We start from the raw sequence: 27,006 nt of genomic DNA, 5'->3' as shown, positions 1-27,006 counted from the left end.
GCCTCTGAAGGAGGACTGGTTGGCTGGAACAGGCCAGTCCCTTCATGGCTTGCTAAACAGAACTGTTAAGTAAACTGCAATCCCATGAGGTCATTCCCATAGGTGGAGGAGGCAGGGAAAGAAATGACTGTTTGCAGTTCCAGGTCAAAGGTAGCTTGGAGAAAACATCATTGGCACATTCTTTTCCTGAGCTCAGTGTCATCTTTGTTTTCAGTGTTCCCAGGGAGCTGAGCAGCACGCCTGCCCATGCCCCACCACACGATAAAAGCTGTCCCTGGGCAACTTGGACTGAGAGCCCACATTCCACTCCTGTTCTTTATCGGAAAAACATTCCTGACTGAAAGGGGACAGATCGGTGAGAAGTGCTGATGGACAGGGGTCTCCACTGACAAGAGAGAGGGCTAGCCCCAGACCCAGGGGTGAGTGGAATTCTGAGGAAAAGAAGCATCTGGGAGAAGTCAGGCTGGTGCAATGTGACAGCAGAACACTCTGGTGTCCCCTGCCTCATTTGTCCACAAGGGGAGGGAGAGCAGATACGGGTTCATGTCACAGTGTCCTCTCACTGACAGACATGCTTTGACTTGTGCAATGTTCAGTTAAAGAGCTGAACACAGACTGTGTCAACTGGAAACTTATGTTCTGTGTTAAAAAACATAACGGAGGAAGATCTGTTGGTGAAAGGGCACAGAGAAAGGAAAAGTGGTTTCAGAGAACAATTATATATCACAGAATAGAAAAAAAATCTCTTACATATCTTTAGAAATGTTCCCCCTTTTTTTCTGAGAGGTTTTTGTATTCTCAGATGAGATCTTAATTAAATAATGTTTCCCTTTTATGCAGGCACATTCATTCTGTTCATAAAGGAAAACTAGACATTGTTTTTCCTGGCCATGAATGTTGTGGGAAGGATTGTTCACACAACACACACACACACACACACACACACACACACCTCTGTGCACTTTGCAAACTCACCCTGTACAGAGATGGTAATTTGCTTCCAGAAAGTGTTTCCACTGCTTTTCTGAGGCCTCAAGTCCATTTCTTTTTCCCTGTTAATGGCCTTCCTGGACAGGGGCCATGTGAGTAGGGAACAGCCAGCCTAGAGGATTCTTCTTTGACCATTACCTCCTCTTAGTCACTCCTCAGAGGGTGAGGGTTCTGAGGTTCTCCTGCCCTTCGTTAGTAGGAAAGTTGTGCTACAGTCTTCCTCAGCTCCCAGCAGAGGGCTTCTCTCTCTCTAATGCCGGGGATTGAACCCAGGGCCATGGGCACGCTAGGCAAGCAGGCTACCACTGAGCTACCCACCAAGCCCAGCAGAGGGTTTCTCAAGCTCCAACATGCACATGAATCACCTGAGCATCTTGTTGCAGGAGGCCCAGGGCAGGGCCTGAAAGTCAGCATTTCTAACTAGTTCCCAGGAGACACCAGTACACAGGTGCACACAGTACTTTGATTAGTAAAGCCCTGGAGGATTTTGCTCTAGAAACAGACAACATCCTCAGGAACACCTGAAGAATTTGTTCACAGTCCCCTGGGTTTCTAAGGCTCCTCCTCCTCTCAATGGCCTCAGTTTCTCTGGGTTGCCCTGGTGCTCCTGGTCTACATTCTGTCCTGTGCTACTTGAGAAGTGAATGACACCAGACATGCTGCTGACTTCTTGTTTCTCACTGAAAGCTTATCAAATCTATAATAATAGTAGCAACCAGTTAAACTCTGAGGCAGGTATTAGGCTAATTAGGTACTCCAGGCACTTGAATTATTCCTTATATGGTGTTTGACCATGTTACCCCTGATCCAGGGAAGGACATCAAGGCTTCCCAGAACTTAAATGACTTGTGTTGTGGTTTGGGTGTAAGACAATGCAAGAAGGTTTAGAGGAGAAATGATTGGGTTAGGAAAGCCTTAATACAATCAGTGAATTAATCACCTGATAGGGATTAACTGGTAACTGAAGACAGGTAGGGCGTGACTGGAGAAGGTGGGCATTGGGAATGTGGCTTTGGGATATAGTATTTTCTATCTAGTGAGTGGCGTCTCCTTCTCTGCTTTCTGATCGTCGGGTGAGCTGCTTCTCTCTGCCACACTCTTCTACCATGATGTTCAGTCTTACCTCAGGCCCCATAGAATAGAGTCTGCTGTCTAGATTGAGACCTCTGAAACTGTGAGCCCCCAAATAAACTTTTCCTCTTCTAAAATTGTTCTGGTTGGATCTTCTAGTTGCAGCAGTGAAAAGCTGACTAAAACAACTTGCCCAAAGTCACACATTAAGGGACGATGGAGTTGGGGACACTAATCACTATATTGTACTTCTGCCCCATGAGCAATGTGGATGGCAAATGCCTGGAGGGATCTGAAGAGCAAGCCTCTTTGTGGACTCTAGGCCCAGCTCTGGGACCTATGCTTAATTTCCCTATCTGTACAACCCTGACCTCACCAAAGAGGACTCTCTGCAATCGGGTGCTGGAGCTGAGATTGAAAATGAGTGGAGCAGAGTTATCTTACACACTGACTGCAGGCAAAAAACAAAAGGGGTGATAATCTTCCCATCAAGAGACTTTGAAAAAGATGAAGCCCCAGAGGAAAATGGGCTTATCTCAGACAGTGGCCCTTAGATAACCTTTGCTTCTACTTTCAGCTCTCAGGCAACTCTGGCATTCCTTTTATTTTCCCTCCTCCAGAAGACTGAATAAGTGAGTCAGGGAAGGCATTTACTTTCTTTGGAACATGTAATACTCAACTGTCTTCTGCAGTGACTGAAAAAGAGGCACAGAACCCCCGTTCCCAAACAAAGCAAAGATCAAAAGGTCAGGAAAACTCTTGTTATCTTATACGAACACACACAAATATGCACATATATGCACAAGCTGCACACAGATGCATACACACACACACACAAACACACAATTTGCCAAGCAAATAAAAGGTTCGAGGGTAGGAGAAGGAATGTGCCTAAGCTTGTGAAATGGTCTTTTAAAAAGAACTCGGGGTGAATTCATCCTCATTGCTTCTTCATCATTCATGTAAATCTTGAGCTACCTCTCACTTCATTAAATGTATTTGTCAGCTTCTCATCACTGTAACAAGATACTTCAGATAATTAACTTATTAAAAGAAAATTTTATTCTGGTTCACCATTTTAGAGGTTTCAGTTCATGAAGAGTTAGTCCCATGCTTTGGGCCTGTGATGAGGCACATTATGGGAGAAGAGTGTGGCAGAGAAAAACTGCTCACCACATGACTAGGAAGCAAGAGAGGAAGGGATCAAGGTCTCACAATCCCCTATGGGAGCATGCCCCAATGACCCTAGGTCCTCCCACTGGGGCCCACCTGTTAAAGTTTCCACCACCTCCCTTCCCAGTGTAGATGGGACTCATACAAATCATCAAAGACTTGCATAGAACAAAAGCTCAAGCAAGTGAGAATTCACGCTCTCTCTGACTGATCATTTTTGAGCAAGAACATCCATCTTCTGCCTTCAAACTCAGACTGGAATTTCAGCATCAGCTCTCCTGATTCTCAGGTTCTTAGACTGTAGATCTTGGAACTTCTCAACCTCCATACACAGGAGCCAGATTATTATGATAGAGGGTAGAAATAAATGGTGATGATAGATAGAAGATAGATACATATTTCTTTGGAGAACCCTAACTACTGCCATATTTATACTAAAACATTAAAACAAATTTTTAATTTAAAAATTTAATTGTTTATCTGAAATTAAAATCTAACCACATCTTGTATTTTATCCAGCAACCCTAGTTAATCAGATATTTTGGTTTTATATTGTGAATTTACACTGTGAATTCTGCTTTTAAGGCAATAATGATTTAAAATTTATTTTATCTATTAACACATTAATTATACAAATTATGGTTTGTTTGTTTTTTTTCTTTTTTGCTCATACTATCAGACCAACACTGTGCTGGGCCCATTTGTGTATTATCTCATTTGTTTTTATTAAGATGGATTTTGGAGATTAAGAAAGTGGAGATTAAAAGTGATAGAAGATTTGGAAGATCTACTTTTAAACTTGGACATGTCTGATGCTAGCACCTTAGTTTCTGCTTTGGGAAATACATGTTGGCATGAAAGTCATAGATTCTGAAACCAGTCAGTCAGGGTGTGTAGACCCCAGATCTTCTAAATGACCTCAGGCACTCAACCACTTGGTGCCTCAATTCTCTATTTTGTAAAATAGGGATAACAATACCTAATCTCCTTGAATTCTTGTGATTCTTCAGTGAGCTGACATACAGAAAAAGTTTAGACAGTGCTTGGTGTATATATATATATAATGGATGGTCTCAGCGTCACACTGTTATTGCTTGGATTTGATCAAAGGCAAGATGTTGCAGCAGTCAATTCTAGTAGAGATCCTAAGGGCCTCCTCTTAGCATCGTCTACCTCCCAAGGACCTGGACAATGCTGAGAAGCAGGGAGAGAGACCACTGTGACTCACAGCATGTCAAGGCAAGGTATGGGCCTCATCTCAGCATCTGGTCCCTCATGGGGCAGAGGGGGGAAACCTCATAAGGCTAGTTTCAAGGAGGACATTTGAGGAAGGTTCACCTCAGTTCAAGTCTCACCCACCAAGCAACATTTTCTCAGTTCCAACTGCTGAGCTCAAAATCACCTTGGGAACATGACAGTCCTTCATCTACCATCTACTCTAGGACCATCTATCATGTATATATTTCATGCAAAACACATTTCCAGGCTCTATAAGATGTACAAAGATTTACACAATTCATTCAGTTACTCTTTGTTGAAAGCCATTGTATCAGGCACTATTGAAGGTGTGGGGAGTGCTATGGAGTTTCCACCTTGAGGGGACATATAGTTTACTAAAGGACAGATCAGACAGGGTGGTAAAGGTAACCAACATCCTCAACTTCAAGGGACATGTTATTCTGATAACTACCAGGGGTTTGTTTCACTGAATGGAATATATAAGGTCAATTTCTTAAGATGACAATGAGTTTTTAAGTTGTGTGGAAGAAAAGAAAGAATACAAGAGGTAACTGGAAGAGGTGGGTTCTAGTAGGAAGAGAAAAATGACTGATGATGACTGATGGGGATATAAGTAAAGTTTCTGCTTGGTGATGTGTTTAGAATGGGCTTTTTCAAGACTCCCTAGGATCTTCAGTTAAACATCAATTTTCTCATTAATGTGTGTGGATTGAATGTGTTTGAGATGATGTACCAAGTGGTTAAGAGAGTCTCATTGTGGGTGTAAAGTAAGGCCCTCAGTGGGTGGCTCACCCTATCTGAATGACAGTGTTGGGATCCTCATTTCTCATATTCGATACAAGGCAAAGAATCCAGTTGCATTTCAGGTTCAGTTGTTGGTAAGAAAACCTCATCATCCATGCAAATATTTGGATTTTTGTGAAGGAGAGTGAAAATACTTCTGGTATGAGTCACAATAGGACTTGGCATCAGTTTTTGCTTGTTTGTTTGTTTGTTTCAAACAAACCAAAGGCTGACTAAGCAAGAAAAAAAAAGAAAGAATGTTAGGGGAAAAGATTGGTAGTAAAATGTTTTGGAAGTACATGGGAGAGCTTGAAGACTCAAAGGAAGAGCCGAACACCCAGGTCTTGGGAAATAGAGGGGAACAGGAAGCCAGGGTTCCTCTAGGGGCCAGAGTTCATCGCTATTTTTTCTGGGCTGCTGCTGTCATGTTTCAAAGCTACTAACTTATCATCTCTGTTCATGTTTTTGCATTTTTTCGAGAGAATCTAGTTAGTGTAACTTGATCACGGATTTCTACCTTCTCAGAACAGAGGGCAGGGATGTGGGCCATGATGGGATAGTTTGATTGGGCAAACTCCTGATTCCATGTCTTGCACATTTCTCAAAAATAAGTGGAAATGGTGTAGTTTGGGATGCTTATACTGTTACATCCTTCTTGTTTGTTTAAACAGTTTTTAATCATTCTATCCTTATCCCATAACTACTATTTTGGAAATTATACATCATTTCTGTTCTTTTAATGGTTATCCTAAAAATTCCAACTTGCCTACTTAATGTATCAAAGTTAATCAATGTCTGTACTATCTCCTAGTCAAAGATCTTAGCATACTTGAAGTCCCTTCCCCCTTAACTACTTATCAATTATTATTTTTATTTATTTTAATTCAAGTTTTAAAACACAACCAAAATTATTAGTGTATTTATATATACTGTCAATATTTATTTGCATTTACTATTTTCTTTGCTTTTCACTTTTTTTTTCATACCTCAAATATTTCATTTAGAACTACGTTCTGCCTCAGGTATATTCCTTATCACTTCCTTTGACAGGTTTTATTAGTGATGAAAATTACAATTTTTATTTATCTGGACCATTTGTTTATTTTGTCCCTATTCTTTGTGTTAGCCAGTTTTTGTTGATGTAACAAAAATACTTGACAAGAACAACTTAGAGGGGCTGGGGTTGTAGCTCAGTGGTGGAGCGCTTGCCTAGCTCATGTGATACACTAGGTTCTCTCCTTAGCATCACATAAAAATAAATGAACAAAATAAAGGTATTGGGTCCAACCACAACCAAAAATGTTTAAAAAAAAAAAAAGTAACTTAGAGGAGGAAAAGTTTATTTTGGGCTCATGGTTTCAGAGATTTCAGTTCATAGTCAGCAGTTTCCATTGCTCTGGGTACCACATGGGGAAGAACATCATGGCAGGAGGGCACGGCAGAAGAATGCAACTCAGGACATGGCAACCAGGAAGCAAAGAGAAAGGAGGAGCCAGGGGGATACTATATAATCCCCAAGGACATGCCCCCAGTGACCTACCTCCTCCAGTCACACCCCACCTTCCTACAGTCACCACCCAATTAGTCCTTTCAAATTGTTAACCCATCAAATAGATTAATCCACTGATTAGGTTACAGTTCTCAAGTCAAATCAGTTCACTTCCTGCATTGACACAGGATCTTTTGGGGAACACCTCATATCCAAACCTAACATTAGCAAATTATTTTTTCAGTACATTAAAGATGTCATATAACTGCCTAGCTTCCATCATTGCTATTAAAAATCTTCTGTCAATGTAGCTAACTGCTCCTTTGAAGGCAACATTTTCCTCCTTCCTTTTCTTCTTTTTTTCTTTCTCCCCCACCCTCAGCAGCTTTTAAGATTTTTCTCTTCATTCTTAGTTTTTGTTATTTTTCTATATGTCTAAGATGGTTTTTCTCTTTCTTCTTGGAATCTGGTGGGTTTCCTGAATCTCTGGATAAGTGTCTAGGTCAGTTCTGAAAATGTCCAAATATTGCTTCTGCTGGCTTGTTCCCCCAGCTTCTAGAATTCCTATTTAACACTATCTGTCATGTCTCATCTTCTCTGTCATATTTTCCATCTTCTTTTACTTTGTGTCCCATTTAGGAAATTTTATTTTTCTCTTTCATTAATTTTTTTTTTCATTTTTCTTCATCATTCTCTGAGTTTGTAGTTTAGGTTAAGACCTCTTAAACTTGGTTATTTTTAAAATCCACTGACACTTTTTATAGTTTATAAATTTCTTGCAGATATTTCTAAATGTGTTTTATTTCTTTAAATAAAGATATTTTATAATTTATAACTACTAAGTCAATAATCTAAAGTTTGCATGGATTTTTTGTCTCTGTTGTTTCTATTGGTTTCCTCATGTGCTTGAATATCTTTTAATTATATGGAGCTCTTTGGTTTAGAATATTGTTTGTGGAGATGCTCTGTAGCCTAAGATGAAGTTGCCCTTGAGGATAAATTGTATTTGCTTCTTTTAAGTACGTAAATACATTTCTATCTAGTACCACTTTAAACTTCATTTAGAGTTTAAGGTTTCTTAGACCACCCAAGTTTTTTGACCTGTGAGGGAGACGGTCTATTATTACAACTTCCTATGAATTTTGTTTTTCTCCCTTGTACCTTCTAAGTCAAGTCCCCTCAAACTTCTGGAGGGTGGACTTCATTTAATGTAGAATCTTCCATTAAATCTTCACCTTTAAAGGGACTTTGGATTCTGTCCCTCTCACGCTGAGAGTCTGTAAAAAACACTGCTTAGTTTCTCAGATAAATTTGGCAAACACTGTCAAAACAAAAGCAGTTCAGACTCTAGGATGATCTCTGGATTTTGGCCTGATATTTCTTTCTTTTTTTTTTTAATTAATTAGCAAATTGATGCTTTTATGAAGAATTTTTTAAAATTTTTATTCATTATTTTTAAATGCCTTTAACCTGACTTGCCATTAAAAAAAAAAAAAAAAATGTCTGTTGTCTGTCCACAGAGAACAAATGCTCCTCAGGCCTTCAATCTCTCTGTCTCTCAGAAATTATCACTGCATTCTCAAATGTGAGGTGAGTCTACCCTCTGTCGGTCAAGTGTTTAGTGAACCTCAGAGGACTAGAGGTTTATAACTATCTTGAGGCAAATCATTCTAAATGGACTTGGAGGTAGGCAAAATTTCCATTCTAGGGTCTTTGAAATACTTCTTGCATCCTGCACAGAAAGGTCTCACTCCATACATAAATTCTGCACCTGCAAAGGAGAAGCCTCAGGTGGGTGAACTACCTATAGTAGTTCTTCCCTATAGTCTCTGGCTCTCAACATGGTAGACGTAGGGAGTACTCAAAATGTATTCCTAGTGGGTGGGATCTGGCTAAACAAAAATTGGCACTTGCACCTCACAAAGTCATGTTCTGCTTTTTTTTTTTTCCTTCTGAAATTGCTACTTCAATATTGTTATGGTTTGAATGTTATTGTTCCCTTCAGAATTCATGCTGAAACTTAATCCAACACAACCGTGTTGGAAGGTGTTGTCTTTGTGAAGTGATTGCATCACCAGGACTCTGTTTGGGATTGGGTATCCTTATAAAAAGTCTTAAAGGAAGAAGTTCATGCCTTTTGCTTTTCTACCTTCTGCTATTTAAGAACAGTGCTCCTCCCCTCCAGAGGATGCAGCATCAAGGCACCATCCTGGAAGAAGAGAACAGCCCACCCCAGATAGCCAAACCTGCCTTGCCTGCACCTTGATATTGCAAGTTCCATCATCCAGAACTGTGAAAAATAAATTTCTTTTCTTTATAAAGTTTCCAGTCTCTGGTATTCTGTTATAGTAACAGAAACAGACTAAGACACCTATAAAGACTGTGTGAGAAAGAGAATGTAGGCAAGGTGGCTGGGAGAAAATGGAGAATTTGATTGTTTCTGCTCTTGGTGTTCAAATGATCCTTTCAGTCACTCCACAAAATTTTCAGTAAGTCAAACATTTCTCATAATTGTGTTGAATTGTTTGAAGGAAATGCAAAAATATTAATGGCTATAATGTCAAAATTGGTATGAGATTCCCATGGGAGGCTGACCATATCTGCTTTAGTTCTCATTTGTTTGTATGCCCGGCCCCTGTAACTTCAAGCTTGCAGTCTTTAATGAGTATGGTAATATTAGGTGCCCAAGAAAATGAAGACAAAGAGGAAAAGGTAACTTTCATTTAAATACTCAGGGGGATGAAATCTTTAGACAGGAATACTTTCATATCAGATATTGCATCAGATATTGATATCAGATATTAAGCAGAAGACAGACATGATAATCCTTTGTATATGTAGACTTACATTCAACTAGCATTTTCTAAGGACTTGTTTGTTTTGCAGTAGGCAATAGCCTAGGCATTTTAAGAAACATAACCCATTAAGTTCAGAACAAAAGAATTATGCCCCTTCTTTGGTGCTAAGCAGAGAAATGTGGGGAAAAAACTACTTAGGACTGAGAAAGGAAGAAAGGGTCTCACTAGACATTATCCCATGTAGGGAAAAATATTTCAGGAATATTTCCTGGAGGCTCAAGGGCACATTTTGAAGCTTAGCTTTGAATAATGTACCACTCAGTTAAGTCTTTAGTTTCTCTGAAGAATGTGGGAAGAGTATTGAACAAAAAAGACTTGAATTTTCTCCATATGAGTTCATCTTACATGTTAACTTTAAGGAAAGATTTTGCAATGTGCTATTTCTGTGAAATCTGCCATACACAGAGTGAAGATACTCAGCACACAACCAAAAAAGTGACCTGCAAATCTACTTAAGGAAGGAAGCATCAAGCTCCAAGGGGGGAGGTTTTTCCACAGGGAAAATCACCCTGCTTATTTCTTTTTAATGGTATTATTATACACTACCTTCCACTATAACTGTTTGCCTTCTATCTCATACTAAACCTCTGGTTTCAGGGCATCTGGGGCATTACTTACCAAAACAATTAGTCAATGAATTGCCTATTACAGGTAAAATAGCAATAGGCTGCACAAAGCATAGAGTTCAGGTTCTAGACAATAAAGATGAGACAGACACAAGTACAGCAGATGCTGGTTCTTTTCTTCTGGTCAGTGTCTGTTCTTCCTTTTTCTCAATAGGAAGATCCCAGTTTTCACCAGGTATCCATTCCTTGCACAAACTGTCTATGCCCTTTAGGGAGATCTGACCCTACTCATCGTATCACATCCTTTTGGCTTTATCCTCGCCACAGTGATTTCATCAAAGATGGATCTCCCTCCAGGCCAATGAAATGCAAGATAGGTGACATTTGCTAGATGTTTCAAGGAAAGAAACTTCTTCTATGGATGCTCTCTTCAGAGATATTCTTTTTCATACAGACACAATGAAAAAACCTAAATCCATGAATGATGCTGGCAGTCACCTTGAGACCACAGAGAAGCCAGCCTCATGATACAACAGGTAGTGTAGAAGGCAGAGAAAAACCTGTTTTTTTTTTTCAGTTATATGAGCCAGTAACTTCTCTTTTTGTATAACCTATTTGGGATTGGATTTTCTGTTATTTTCAATCAAAATATTCCTGTTATGGCTTGGATATGAGGTGTACCCCTAAAGCTCCTGTTAGTGCAGAAATATTCAGAGGTGGAATGATAGATTGTGAGAGTTATAACCTAACCAGTTCATCCTTGTTTGAATGGACTGACTGGGTAGAAACTATAGGCAGGTGGCACATGACTAGAGGAGGTAGGTCTTGCCCTGGAAGGGTGCATCTTCCCTGGGGCCCCTTCCTCCCACCCACCCCAGTCCCTCTCTGCTCCTTGACCCTGTCCTGAGTCAAACAGCTTTCCTTCCCTGGACCCTTCCCCCATGACAGCAGAGCAATGGAGTCAGAAGTTTTTATGGTCTGAGATCTCTGAAATCATGAACTCCAAATAAATCTTTTCTCTGCTAAGTTGTTCTCTTCAGACGTTTTAGTCACAGTGATGCAAAAGGTGACTGAAACAATTCCTAACTTATATAATGCGGGTTTAGATGTGATGATTAATGAAGAGCCCTTTCAGCTTTTAACATTCAATGATTCTGTTAGGAACCCCACCAAAAGGTAAACCATTTTTACTACGAAATGTGAGAAGTCAGTAAATGCTAACCAAGTTGGTTACCTTCATAGAGAGAGTTGACCATAGAGCCAAACATTGAGACTCCAGAGAAATTCCCCAGGTCTCCAGGCTGCATTCCTTACTTCTGCCTAGCTGCAGCTGATATCCCTCAGAGTAGCCCATTCTCTACAGGACCCCAGCTATGTATTTTCCCAATCTCTCTCTGAGGATGTTCTACTTAGAAGTTCTCTTGACCAACTTAACTGATAGTCTTTACAGAAAGGGAGAATATCTTATTTTTCTTTGTGTATCCAGTACTCAGAATAGTGCCTAGCATAGGGTAGGCACTAATAAATATGACTAAATAAATAAATTTGGGGGGACACCTCATATCCAAGTCATAAATTTATTAGACATCTATGCCAGGTTCTGAATGGAGTGAACAAAACAAAACCATTGTCAGGGGTGGGTGGCAAGCAGAGGCTTCTGGGGTGTTCTCAATGTTGCACTGCATAGAACAGGTAGCTAATTATTTGGGTACATTTGTGCTATAAAAATTCATCAGGTTGTTCACTTAGGATCTGTGCAGCTTCTGTATCTTTGCTTTATTTCAATAAAATAAAATGTTTGCAAAAGCAAAACGAATAGATAGTTCTTACTCTAAGGGTGTTTACCTTGCAGTCAGAGATGAGAGACAATATAACATATAAAAATCTAACATGTTGGGAGGTAACAAGAACCATAAAATTGGAATGTGAGAACAAAGAACATATTCAGTGAGCACTAAGATATGACAGGTTGACTACCCAAATTATTGGGATGGGGGTACCAGGGATTGAACTCAGGGATACTTGAGCACTGAGTCACATCCCCAGACCTATTTTGTATTTTATTCAGAGACAGGGTCTCACTGAGTTGCTTAGCACCTCACTTTTGCTGAGGCTCTGGCTTTGAACTCACAATCCTCCTGCCTCAGCCTCCTGAGCCACTGGGATTACAGGCATGCGCCACCGCACCCAGCAGACCAATACCCTTTGATACTTAGGGATCCCTGTATTTTAGAGAAAAGAAGAAAACAGAGTGAACATTTTTAAATAATCTGAGTCAAAGAAGGTGTATTAGATCCCTTGGGCTGCTGTAATAAAGTGCCACAGATTACAGTGGCTTAAGTAACAAATTAATTGTGTCACAGAAGTCCAAAATGAAAGCAGGGTTTGTTCCTTCTGAATACTGAAAAGGAGAATAGATTCCATGTCTCTTTCCCAGCTCTGGTAGCCTCAGGCTTTCCTTGGTTTATAGATGGCAGGCATATCCCTTATGTCTTCTCCTTGTCTTCCCTCTGTACATGTATCTCTGTCCAAATCAGCCCTTTCTAAAAGTACACCAGTCATACCAGATCAAGGCCCATCCTCATGACCTCATTTTAACTGATGACCTGAAAAGAACCTGTCTTTAAATACAGTCACATTCACATGTACTGGAGGTTAAAAACTTGAAATATTTTTTGGGGGGAACACAATTCAGCCCATAACAGAAGACCACACTGTGAAGATGACATTTGAGCAAAGCCTGAAAGTAAGGAAGTGGTGAGTCATGTCAGAGGTGGGGGAAGGATAGTACAGCCCAAGGAATAGCAAGTGCAAAAGCCCAGCTTGCTCCCTCCTCCAACATTTTGGTGAGTTAACCTATTATGTCCCATCATCCTATATACAGGACACCTATAAAAACCTATGGATGACAACAATTAATTGTATATTATAAAATAATAGAATTTTGAATGTTCCTAACACAACTAAATAATGTTTGAAGTGGTAGATATGCCAAGTACCCTGATCTGATCATTACATGTTGTGTATATGTACTGAAATACTACAGTTACCTCATAAATACTTACAATTACCATGTGTTCATTTAAAAAATAAAAAAATTTTAAAAAGATAATTGCCCAGGAAGTCAAGGACAGAGTCTGAAACAGAATGATGCACTAAGCTCATAAATGAACACCCACCTCCCCAACATTGCAAAATGAGTTCATCCTTGGGGTGTTCCATAACCCCATGGTCTATCCATGCAAAACATCAAAAACTCTTACAGGTCCTGACAGCACATAGTAAGGTCATGGAAAGCAAGAAGTGAGTCGCCTGCTTCCTTATATCTTCATGGTCAACAGTAAATGTGAGTGATGTCAAAGGTGCATTTGCAACATACCCTTCATTTCCAATCCCAAAAATGGCTTGTATCCAAAAACACAGAGAGAGCTCATGGGACAAAAGGGAATTTGGCTGGAGGCAGGTAAAATGACAAAGACAACAGAGTGGTGTTTATCACTAAAGGGTGCCTGTGAAATTTTGTTGTCATCTGTTGCCATGCTCATGTCGTGATCAGCCCCAGTAATGTGACTATCAACCAACTAAAGGAGATTAGTGGTAGTTTAATTTCAAATTTTCTTATTTTTAAAAACCCCGCCTGCCATTGAAAATAAGAGAAGTAAAAACGAATACAGAATAAACTGCTGTAATTAAAATCTAGGTTAAGAGTAGTAACCTTTAATGGAAACCTGACAGCAACTAATCTACCCCAGCAGGAGGAAAGGCCAACACAGCATCAAAAGTTCTCTGCCATCAGGACTGGGGTCTAGCTCAGTGGTAGGGGGCACGCATGCGCGAAGCCCTGGGTTAGCTCCTGGCACCGCAAAAAGGTAAAAAAAAGAAAAGAACAACAACAACAAAGAAGTTCTCTGTGATTTATCTCATTTTAACTCACATCAGGAGTGAAATCAGCAGTTCTGTAGAAATCAGCAGTTCTGTAGACGTCCATGAAGTCATCCCCCAACTTTCTGCCTTCACTTATCTCCAAATTGGAATGCTTTCTCCAGCCGTTAGCCATCACCCCTCCCAAGCACCTCCCTCATCCCTTCTGTCCTGCCCTGGCCTCAGATAATAATCCTTTCCACGCAGGCTTTGCAGACTTTGTTCCCACCATGTTTGGAATACTTCAGAGCAAATACTTGACATGTAAAAGAACCGAAGTCCCTTCATTTCATTCCACTCACCGTCCTTTCACATTCCACACCTCGCTCCTCCTGCAGCACCCAACCCCCACCCCTCCCCACCCCTCCCCACCGTTGTTTCCGCTCATGACTCCCAATTCCGCCTGATTTGGCCCAGGCTTGTTGTGAGACTAAGTCCTTTGTTTCTGTCCTCCTTGTGGCTCTCGGCATCCTTCCTTGCTGCCCCAAGCCTGCAACAGTTTCCTCCTTGTCTGTTAAAAGCCTGTTCCCCCTCCAAATCCACGTGTGACTGTGGTCCTGCAGCTGTTTCCTGGTGGGAGAAGCACTCTTGGCTTCTCGCTGGGGCTGGGACAGGAAGAACCAAAACAGGCTTAAAGAATGGCAGAGGGAGAAGAAAAACAAAACTCAGGCAGCCCCCAGAGACTTCAGTTTTCTGGGATTTTCAAAGTATAAATGTTTACTATGGTTTCCTTTCTAGGGCTCCATTCTGTCCTCCAAAATGGAAGAACTGGATGAGTGTGGGGCATGAGCTGCCCTAGGCCTGGTGATTTGGTTCAGCAGGTATGCAAGGATGGGAAAGGAATAAATATGAACAAAAGTTCCTGTGTATGCTCTGCAAAGTCTCCTTGGAACCTGTTAGTATCCAAATATGCTTCAAGTTCAGAAACTGCACATTCATATTCCTTGTATAATTTTTTATTTGTTTGTCACACTAGGAATTGAACACAGGGCTTCTCTCATGTTAGGCAAGTACTCTACCACTGAGTTACATTGCCCAGTCTTATATAAATTTGTCTTCACATACACAAAAATCACAGTGGATAAGTTTTACTATCTTCATTTTGCAGATGGGAAACAGGTTTTCTGTGCCTAGTCACAGCACTGGTAAGAGGTAGGGCATTTCTTAGCCAAAAGTCTGTATTCCTTCATTTCCTTTTATTTAAAAATAAATAATACTGTTTTACTGAATATCTAAATAACATATTCTTTTTAGAATTGGAAAAGACAACATAAAATATAAAATAAAAATCACTTGCCACGCGTGGTGGTGCACACCTGTTAATCCCAGTGCCTCCGGAGGCTGAAGTAGGATTGCAAGTTCAAAGCAAGCCTACAAGACTGGGAATGTAGATCAGTGGTTAAGTCCCCAATACCAAACAAAAAAAAAAAAGAAAGAAAGAAAATACCATTCCATCTAGATATGTTAGCAACCATTTGCATTTTAGTATACTTTTCTCCAGTTTAAGTTGTACTATTTTATGACCTGCTTGTTGTTGTTGCTTTGTTTGCTTGTTTGTAGACTATTTTTTTTAGAGTAATTTTAAGTTCTCAGCAAAATTGAGAGGAATCCATAGAGAATTCCCATACATTCCCTTCCCTCACATAGTCATAGCCTCCCCATTTTCAACGATCCACATTATCAACATCCCCCAGTGTATCACTGGTATGGTACACTGGTTACCATTAACCTACATAGTTACACTCTTATCACCTGAAGTCTATGGTTTACACTTAGGTTCACTCTTTTTTTTTTTTTTTTTTTTTGATACTGGGGATTGAACTCTGGGGTACTCGACCACTGAGCCACATCCCCAGACCTATTTTATATTTCATTCAGAGACAGGATCTCACTGAGTTGCTTAGCACCTCACTTTTGCTGAGACTGGCTTTGAACTCATGATCCTCCTGTCTGAGCCTCCCAAGCCACTGGGATTACAGGTGTGAGCCACTGAGCCCAGCAAGATTCACTCTTTATGTTGTACATTTTGTGGGTTTGAATAAATGTTTAACAACTTATGTCCACCATGATAATATCACGCAGAATGTTTTCACTGCCCTTAATCTTCTGTGCTTTGTCTGTTCATTCCTTGCCCCCAACTCTCTGAGAGCAATGAGTTTTTCACTGTCTGTATAATTTGCCTTTGTTTGCCTTTTCTAGAATGTCATGTCATTGGACTCAGGCAGTATGTACACAGCCTTTTCAAATTTGCTTCTTTCACTTAGTGATACGCATTTAAGCTTCTCCATGTCTTTTTATGACTTGACAACTCATTTCTTTATAAAGTTGAATATTCCATTGTCAGTATGTACTATTTTCCATTCACAACTTGTATAACTAGAAGAACAACTTGATCATTTACTTTCACTTACTTGACAATTACAAATAAAGCTGCTATGAATATCCATGTACAGGTTTCTGAGTGGACAGAAGTTTTCAACTCATTCGGGTGAATACCTAAAGCACAATTACTGGATCACATGGTAAAAGTATATTTAGTTTTGTAAGAGATTGCCACACTGTTTTCCAAAGTAACTATACCATTTTTCATTTCCTCCAGTAATGAATGAGAATTCACATATTTTACCAGCATTGAGTATTGTTTCTGGATTTTTCCCGTTCTCATATCTGCATTGGTATCTCATTGTCATTTTAATTTGTTTTTTCCTGGTGACATATGATGTGGAGCATCCTTTCATGTGCTTATTTTCCATCTGTTTATCTTTGGTAAGGTGACTGGAAAGGCCATAAGCCCATTTTTTTAATTGGATTGTTTGTTATTGTTCAGTATGAACAGTTCTTTTTATATTTTGGGGTAACAAGTCTTTATCAAATATATCTTTTACAAATATTTTTCCCAGTATGGTGCTTGTCTTTTGCAAAGCAAAAAAAAAAAAATTAATTTTAATGAAGTTCAACTTCTTTCTTTCATGGATTTTGTCTTTGGTTTTATATCTAAAAATCATCACCAAACCCAAGGTTATCTAGATCTTTTTCTACTTTATTTTCTAGGAGTTTTGTAATTTTGAGTTAGTCTATGACCTAAATGTAAAACACAGGAGTTCACTCCTGAAGTTTTTAAGGTCCATATATGGAATCTTTTTTTTTTTTTTTGCATATGGTTGTCATGTTGTCCTGGTCTTATGATTTTACTGCATAGCATTGCCTTTGCTCCTTTGTCAAAGATCAGATGATTCATTTATGTGAACCTATTTCAGAGTTCTCTATTCTGCTCCATTTATCTGTTTGTTTTTCACCAATACCACATAGCCTTGTTTATTGTTGCTTTTCAGTAGGACTTGAAATCAGGTAGTATCAGTCTTCCAACTTTGTCTATTGTTTAAGAAACAATGTAGCTCCATGAGACATTGAACCAATTTAATTAATGCCCTCAATGATTAATTTCCTAATGCATAATTGACACATCATCACTGGCAACCTGAAAACTGAAATGTCAACTGTTTCATCATTTTGGATTCTCCTATATATCTGGATCCTGGTCATAGTCACCATGTAACCCATGGAAACATCAGCAATGCAAGGCACTTTTTTAAGCTTCTGAAGTATTTAAATACATTTTTTAAAACCCACTTGGTTACCTGCAGAGGGATGAGGCAACAAGAGGGTCTACTGACTGGCTTAAGCATCTGAGTGCTCTAAGCAGGTCCTCATTTAGGATTTGAGACTCTTGGGACAGGGCTGCTACAGAACAGTCACTCCTCACATAACTGGGAAGCTTAGCTTAATGGGAAGAGCTCTAGGGATTTTTGCTTTGTCATTTCCTCCTTAAATTAAAAAAAAAAAAAAATCCATGTAGCTGGTATTCTGGAACACTGTCAATTCTTCCTGCCCTATTTGACTGTAAAATTAAACAAGGGATCACAAATAATAGACCAGTCCAAAAATACATTTGGGGAATTCTTTCAAATAGAACTACTGACGTCAATGACTTCTACATGGCCTCTGATATTTAGTCCAAACAATGAGGAGAAGGATCACAAATCCCAGTGCTGGTTCGGCTGGGTAGTGCTGGGTGGAGGAAATGGAGCCAAGCAGAGGCTAGCACTAGCTCCTAGTGCTGGTGTCCACTATCTATTGCTGCATAATAAAATTGCTCCAGAACATAACAGATTGAAACAGTAAATATCCTATTTCATGACTTTGTGGGCCAGGAACTTGGGAGAGTTTAACCAATTTTTTGCTCTGTGTGGAATCCACTATTATCAGGCCGTTGTGTTCAGTTGGCAAATGGCCTCCTCTGGAGAGTCCACCGTGGCTCTACTCATCTATTTAGAGCCTCGGTGAGCTTGGATAGTACTGCTGACCAGAGTATGTTCATGTGGCCTCTACTGCATGGCAGTCTGAAGGTAGTCAGATTTCTTACCTGCTGGCTTAGGACTCTCAGAAAAAAGTATTCTAAGAGACCAGGGTGGAAGCTACAAAACTTATAGTGTCCTTCCCTCAGAGATTTTAGAATGTCACTTCTGTAGTACATTTTATGAGTCAAGTGTACCTCTAATAACAGACCAGCCCCAACAGGGGCATTAGTTGCCACTTCTGAATGGGAGAAATAACAAAAATCTGTGGCCATTATCAACCTAGAATGAAAATGGAGAATGAAAGAAGTTTTCACTCAGAAGTGGACCACCTGCACACATATCCTTTCATTTCTCCAGCTTCCCCTTCAGCAAAAAGGAGAAACCAGACGGATGCCAAGCAGATCTTAACACATCCTCCAAACTCTCTTGGAGATTGAGTAATGCTGCAAACATCCTAGAGACCCAGAGACCAGAGCCTCTCTGTGAAGAGGTCTCTCTGTTAAAACCACCTTCTCCGACCTCTCTCGTTAAACTTCTTGTCTGTCTCTTCTACAAAGTCTTATGCACCTGGAAGTCCTGAAAAACTAGAGATGTTCTTCCTGTAGAAATATATTTTGGCTTGGTGAATAAAACAAGTTCATGCCCCAAACATCCTACAGACATTCAAGGGCATGTGTGTCATTGTCCCTTTTCTGTTGCCATAACAAAATACCTGAGACAAGGTGACTTTTAAAGAATAGAAGCTTATTTGACTCATGGCTCTGGAGCCTGGGAAGTCCAAGAGCGTGGTGCTGGAATCTGGTGGGCATCTGGTGATGGTATTCATGCTGCATCATAGAATGGTGGAGGCATCACCTGGTGAGAACGAACAAATGTACTAAGTTCAGGTCTGTCTTTGTCTTCTTATAAAGCCACAAATGCCATCATGAGGACCCCACTATCACAACCTAATCTAATTTTAGCACTCAAAGTTTCCACTTCCAAAAAATATTTCATAAGAATTTGGGAATTGAGTTTTCTACACACAAACTTTTGGGGGACACATTCAAACCATGGTAATATACAAGTTCAGAAACTTTCCTATTATGCATTCTAGTTCCTCTGAGGCAAGACCATGGGTGAAGACAATCTATCCATTCCACACCAGACATTTATTACCCTCAATGATAGGGCAAACACAAAGCTGGACCCTGTCAGTGCAAAGGAAAAGGAAGAAACACAATGTCCCAACAAACTTAATAGTTCATAGGTAATAATAATAGCCTACTATTTTACAAATATCTTTTCAAAAGGCCCCTCTGAGTAGGAACTTATCATTTGTCCTCATTTGTAGTTGAGGAAAGGATCAGGCTTGAGAGATTAGGTGACCTGCTTAAGGACAAACAGTAACCATTCAACTCATCCCAGAGATAAAAATCCACCTCAGAAAAGAAGCAAGATGCATCTAAATATTTCTATAGGGGTTTATTGAGAGTTTTAGTTGGCATTTTCATTGCTGTGACCAAAGACTTGACAAAAACAATGTAGAGGAGGAAAAATTTATTTGGGGCTCACAGTCTCAGAAGTTCAGTGCATGGTCAGCCAACTCCATAACTCTGGGTCCAAGGTGAGATGGGACATCAGCTGAAGGACAGAGGAAAGCAGCTCAGGACATGGCAACAGGAAAGAGAGATAGAGCTCTGCTCACCAGGGACAAACTATAAACCCCAAAGTCACGCCCCCAGTGACCTACCTCCTGCAGCCACACCCTACCTGCCTACAGTTACCATCCAGTTAATCCATATCAGTGGTTAATCCACTGATTAGGTTGCAACTCTCATACTCTAATCATTTTCCCTCTGAAAATTCCTGCATTGTTTCACACATGAGCTTTTAGAAGATACTTCATATCTAAACCATAATGCTGGGGTGCTGGGGTTTTGATTTTTGTTTTTTGTTTTTTGTTTTGTTTTTTGTTTTTGGTACTAGGGATTGAACTCAGGGGCACTTTACCACTGAACCACATCCCTAGCCCTATTTTGTATTTTTTATTTAGAGACAGGGTCTCACTGGGTTACCTAGCACCTCACCATTGCTGAGGCTAGCTTTGAACTTACAATCCTACTGTCTCAGCCTCCCGAGCCGCTGGGATTACAGGCCTGTGCCACCGCACACCTGGCTGCCTGGGTTTTCCAATGCCTCCTCCCTCACATTTAGATACCTGGAGCTAAGAGTAAGGGGGTTCTTGGAACAGGATCTGGTGTAGCATGCAGGCCCAGCTTCTTCAGTTCAACTGCAACTTTTCCAACCCCCTTCGTCATATTTGGCACTTTTGAAAGTATCCATCCCCTCAGAAGATAGGTCTGGCAATATATAAAAGGAGCTATAAAACTATTCATATCTTTGACCCACTCCTTCTGCTTTGGGTATATACTCCATGGAAATATACAAGAGAGAAAAGATAGCAAAAAGCACACAAATGTTTATGGTAACTCTATTCATAATAGTGAAAAAGTGGGATGTGACCCAATGCCCAAAATTGGGAAAAGGTAATACAAACTGAGATACTTTGAGACAATGGAATGCTACGTTACTATTGAAGGGAATTGAGTTAACAGATTGTGTTGATACATCAAAGTGCACATGTGAGATAATGCTAAAAGACAATAATGCAAAAAAAAAAATGTACACACTAGCTACAAATATAAATCAGTCTGCTTGCTCATTGATTAGGATCAGAAGTAAGCAGAAAGTTGCAAAGAGCTCATGCTCTTAAGTTTATAGCATTTTTTTTTTCTTCTAAAGTTCACAGAATCACAAAAATACTAAATTTTGGTTTGGAGCTAGTAAAGGGAGAAGGGATTTCCTAACCTGGAGGTCCAATGGACATTGGCAATCCACGTGTTTCCAAGAGCAGCCAAATCTGTGCTCATCTACTTAATAGAAACACAATGTTTGGAACAAGGCAGGGACATCCAGCCTACATTCCCAAAGCCACATTTTAATAAATACGTATAGTTCTGGGTACAATACTTCAGGGGAGACTAACAAACTAGAGCTCAATTCAGGAAAATAATAAACTGTGTGGTGACAAAAACCATGGGAAAATCTTAAAAAGATTGAGTGTATAATCTGTAGCCAAAAAACCTGCCAGAGATTCTAGAAGCTCTCTTTCAGCCTCTGGGAAGCATTCATGTAGAAAAGGGTTAGGCTTGTTTTGTAGGCTGGTAAGAATCAAGACCTGTCTGTGAACAGAAGTTGTAGAGGAGCAGAGTAAAACTTACTTTATCTCTTATCTGTGAATAAAAGTCAATATGAGGATTAGGTGTTCAAAAGAGGCAGAGTGTCCTACGAGACAGAGTGTTTCACACTACTAGAAGTGTGTGAGCAAATCATATAGGTATCCGTCACGTAAATAACTAACAGCCTGTTCTTCTATGGCCCTCCAGTTTGACTTTCACCAGTTTAAGCAGATTCTGATTCTGATTCCGATTCTGATTCTGAGACTCTGGGGAAAGCATATAGTAAGAATGGAATAATCTACCCTTCATATCTGAAAACAACGCTACCAACACACTGTCAGCAACCCCCTATCAGCTCCATTCAAAGTTGTTTTCTTAGATCTGGTTAAAAGTGTTTGCAAAGGAATGCTGTCATGAACCACAGACAACTAGAGGTACAGTCTCTTGATTTCCATTTTTGAAAATTTAATGGTCCTTAACTGGGCATGTGATCTTTGACCTCATCAATCAAGCAAGCAACTATCAGTCACTTATTTTTATTTTTCAACCATTATGCTAGGTCCTCAGAGGGATTCAAGAAGTATAAATCATGATCCTGCCTTTTAAAAACGTTCATTATTAGGATGTTCTAGTCTAGTGGTTTCCATGCTTTGTAAGTTGAGAACCCCTAACAGTAAAAGAAGTGTGAGCATGTGCCCCACAATGTACATATGCTAATGTACAATTAATTATACAGGAGCTACTTCAAAACATATATTAAATATTTATATAAGAATGGCCATCAGGGGCTGGGGTTGTGGCTCAGGGGTAGCGTGCTTGCCTAGCATGTGTGAGGCATTGGGTTCAATTCTCAGCACCTCATATAAATAAATGAATAAAAAATAAAGGTCTATCAACATCTTTAAAAAATGTTAAAAAAAAAAAAAAAAGAATGACCCTCAGTCTAGGGACCATAGCTTTCGCCAACTGAGAGGTAAATTCAGTTTATCAGGGTTTAAAAGACTGGGATATCTGATTAGTACAGCAGAACTGAAAAATTTTAGGTACATTGGTAGATATTGGCATTGAGATTTGAACAACTTTTCCCAAACCAGTTTAAAAGTTGACCAATAAAAAAAAAATCTGCAACTTTATAAAGAATAAATAGAAAGTCTTAAAAAAAAAAAGCTCTCACCATTAGATTTCAATAGAGTTATCATTTAATGATTAATTCATTTATTAATTCAACATTTATTAAAAACCCACTATGGAACTGTGGTTGTGGCTCAGTGGTAGGGCACTTGCCTAGCACGGTTAAGAGGCACTGAATCCTCAGCACCACATAAAGATAAAAGTGAATAAAAAGTAAAGACATTGTGTCTATCTACAACTAAAGAAAAATTTTAAACCTACTATGTACCAATTAAGCACTGTGTGCTAGGCATTGAGGAAATAGAAAGGAAGAAGAGAAGGAGGAGGAGAAATTAGAAGGTGCCTGAGTTTATGGAGATAATAAACAAGCATATGAGACAGAATATCACATGTAAGCAAATAAATATCTAATTACCCATTGAGATTCCTGCTAAAAGAGAGGGGGATGGGAAGAGGGAGATGGCTACTTTAGATAAGGTACTTGAAACAGGCCTCTCAGGGAAATATCTATCCCAAGAATTGAAGATAGAAGAGACACTGCTACTCAGAAGAGAGGAAAGACATAAACAGCACATTGCCAGACGCAAAGCATAACACCAAAAATCCCCTAAATTGAAGGGCAAACTTAAATCCATCTTTCAAAAGACCTCAGAGCCCATCACATCTGTTTAAAACACCCTCTGCAAATCCTTGAGCATCATTTTAGGTGCTCAATAGACTGAGTAAACAGACATCTGGCTCTAAGAATAGCTTTCCTATTATTAGGCAATTGACAGTCCCATTCAATGTAGCATATGTCTCTTTTCCTTGGTCAACGCTTCCTGGCTACTATGACAGGTGACACAAAAACACGAAGACTTCATATCTACAGACAAGTGTCCATTACCCCTGCCAATGGTGAACCCTCCTATATAAGCTGGGTTATAACCCATAACTGGAAATATCAAAGAAAACAGTGAATTTGCTCCGAAGTTGTTCAAATTCCCAGCAAGGGCACCTGTTTTATCTCAAAATGTAAGACTCTGGAATTAGCCCTTTGTAGGTTCCACGCCCACTGAAGAAGACATTCATGTACAGTAGGTTGGCTGGATTTATTATGCACTATCATCTGGGAATCACATTCTGCTCCTTAGGTTGAGCTAAGTGCTGTCAGGAATTTCAGGAAGAGCTTTGCTGAATGGAGGGAGCAGATAAGGAGTTATGGCGGTTTAAGTGAATCCAGATGGACCAGCAGGTACCATGATGGCAAGCTCCTCACAGGGCATGTCTGAGCAGTCTGAACTCACTTAACCCTCAGAAGTTTGGAATTCAAAACACTAGACCTTTGCTGTTTAGTTTCACTTGCTTTTTATATGCGCTTACATGACAAGAAAAGATTGAAGAGAAATCACTGAAGACACACTTTAAATATAAAATAGGAATGGTAAATCTGCCTTTGAAGTTCAACTTGTCTCACATTCAAGAGATCAAAATTAAACAAAATTCAAGACCAAGCACCACCACAGCAGCTCTCAGAGGCATAGTCGACACCCCTTTTTGTCTGGCTATCTCCAGTGAAAAATATTGGGAAGGAAAGTCCCCTCAACTTTGTTTATAGAGAGACAATCCTTAAGCCATTAAAGATTGGGCATTATAATGGTAAAATAGCAAGAGAGAGAATAGCAGAGCCACTTCTCTTTTTTTAATGTATTTTAGTTGTAAATGGACACAATACTTTTATTTTATTTATTTGTTTTTATGTGGTGTCAAGGATCAAAACCAGTGCCTCACACATACTAGGCAAGTGCTCTACCACTGATCTACAACCCAAACCCCAGCAGAGCCACTTCTAATGGAAAAACTTTGTCAAATTAAACAACTTCAAATCAACAGGAAAGGCACCCCATAGCACAATATGAATGTAATTTGAGTCCTTTTCATTAATTGTTTATAAACTTAAAACAGGTAGCAACCAAACGTGCCAAAATTCAACAAGGGAAGAACATAACCTAGAAAGTATTTGCTTGATTTTGTTTAATTTTTATCTCTAGCAAAATCCCCAAATTGACAAATAGCAGATGGTAAGTGAAAAGGAACAAATAAAATATACAGCCAAACTAACTTCAGTTATTTCGGAAAAGATTTTTAAATGATTGATCAAAACAAACAAAATGGGAAGCCACATACCATGATTTGCAAGAAATGTTTAACGAGATTGCTCAGGGTCTCTGCTTGATCAGCAAGATCAAGTCTGCAGAAGTGCTGGCTTCACAGAGACTGAGCACTCCCTGGCTGGTAGAACAGCTGGAGTGAGTTGTTGAATTTGCAGAGTGATCCTGGGAAACTAGGAAGTGTCTGAGTGTCCAATGCCATAGTTCTGTCAACCTCCTAAATGAAAACATGGAAGACCAACTTATGGGGTTTATAAATGACCCTGTGTTGTAAGAGACAACTGACATATTGGAGTGTCAGCAAGCATCCACCCATCCACTTGCTAGCTGCAGGATCATCTCTGAGCTTCAATTTCCTTCTCTGAAACTTAGTAAAATGGGAATACTTCAAATGAGAATTAAGCTACACAACAAAAGTAAGATACCCCAGAGAGAGCTTCAGTAAATGTCAGTTTCCTTCTAGTTTTAGGAAGTGCTAGGATTCAATATCATCCCAATAGCTGAGACTGACAAATTAAAATGTCATAGAACAAATACACACCTTGTCTTAAAATGTACAAAAACAAATACAGGGGAGAATTAACCTAATATCAATTTTGATTTTTTTTTTAAAAAATCTCCAATAGTTTTTATTGGACTATTAATTCTGCCTTTAAAAAGAGGCAGACAGATAAGCAGGCATGGTGGTGCATGCCTATAATCCCAGCAACTCAGGAAGCAGAAACAGAATGATCAAGTATGAGGCCAGCCCCAGCAATTTAGCAAGACCCTAAAAATAAGTATAAAAAGGCTGGGGATGCACTTGGTGGTAAAGCGCCCTTGGGTTCCACCCTAGTAGCAAAAAATAAAAAATAACTAAAGAAAAACATACATACAATCTGAAGATACAGTATTAATGATGTGGTATGGAATAGGGCTGATGGCTAGATGTTGCAAACAGGGAACATATGAACCATATCTAAATTTACTCAATAAGATGACATGTTTTCCCAATTCAAAAAAAAGATGATACATTTTCCCCAAATAAGACATGTTAATGAATAAAATTGGTTTTCTAATGAGGTAGTGGACCTTCATCAGGGTCTCCCCGAGATGGAATATTCTTGTGTTCAGTGTCTCTCAAAGTGTTTCTCAGATTGGGGATGTAGTTTGGTGGCAGAGCGCTTGCCTAGCATGTGTGAGGCCCTGTGTTTGATTTCTAGCACCACCAAAAAAAAAAAAAAAAGGTCTCAAACATCTGTGGCCTCACCCCCCAGTTTCTGGGCTCTGGTCCTCCAGATCAGAGACTTTCCTGGGCAGTGTCTGACTGCAACCTAACAACCTAGGCTCATGTAGAGGGAAGCCCCTCTCACATTTTGAAACTAATCAGTCTTCACTACTATGAAACTGTATAATTCCATTTTCTGTCAAGGTCAGGGAGTAACAGAGTAAATAGACTCAAAAAGCAAGTCCCACCTCTGTAAAAAATATATTATTTAATTTCTACTCACCTTTAGGCCATGTTAGAATAATAGTAGGTACACAATTAGCATGCTCCATATTTATGACTAGAATTTCCATATTTAACAACACTAACTGTAGTCAGCTTAAGCTACTGTATATCTATAAAGTGATAAAACTACCTCTTCATAAGTAAATATTTGGTAATTCAATTTTTTTCAATTTAAGTGATTCTTTGCTTCCTTCTCTGAATCAAAAGTATTGTGAAGTTTTATAACTTAGTTCTATAAATTCATATCAAAGGTAATATTTAAATAAAAGTAGTAGATAACATTGGGTCTGTGAAGAAAGACATTTAAAAATTATTCACAAATATAGATATGTAAGCTCTGCTTTCTTTGAATAAGGTCTTATTTCTTATCTAAGACCAAATTTATGCCAAAGTTATTTAAAACAAAGTCATTTTTAGTTATGAATGTAGAAGTGCATCTACTTTTTTTGAATAAAAAAAGGGAACATATTAACCATATCTAAAGTGTTCAAAAAGAGCCAAATGGACTTTTAGGGAGTTTTCCAAAAGCAAAAGAAAGGGGGAAGTGAGCTAATGCTAAATATG

The 27,006-nt window shown here is 39.4% G+C and overlaps 1 long non-coding RNA gene across 1 annotated transcript; it reads left to right on the top strand.

Annotated features, from left to right (window-relative positions):
- Window positions 1–266: 266 nt before the first annotated feature.
- Window positions 267–9,029, top strand: LOC124982171 (uncharacterized). The gene is made up of 3 exons (XR_007108211.1): window positions 267–419; window positions 8,266–8,335; window positions 8,910–9,029. It is a non-coding gene; the product is annotated as an uncharacterized LOC124982171 (long non-coding RNA).
- The last annotated feature ends 17,977 nt before the right edge of the window (window positions 9,030–27,006 follow it).

This window comes from Sciurus carolinensis, chromosome 4, assembly GCF_902686445.1.
Source record: "Sciurus carolinensis chromosome 4, mSciCar1.2, whole genome shotgun sequence".
NCBI classification, from domain to species: Eukaryota; Metazoa; Chordata; class Mammalia; order Rodentia; family Sciuridae; genus Sciurus; species Sciurus carolinensis.
This window is presented reverse-complemented; position numbering and strand designations above follow the sequence as displayed.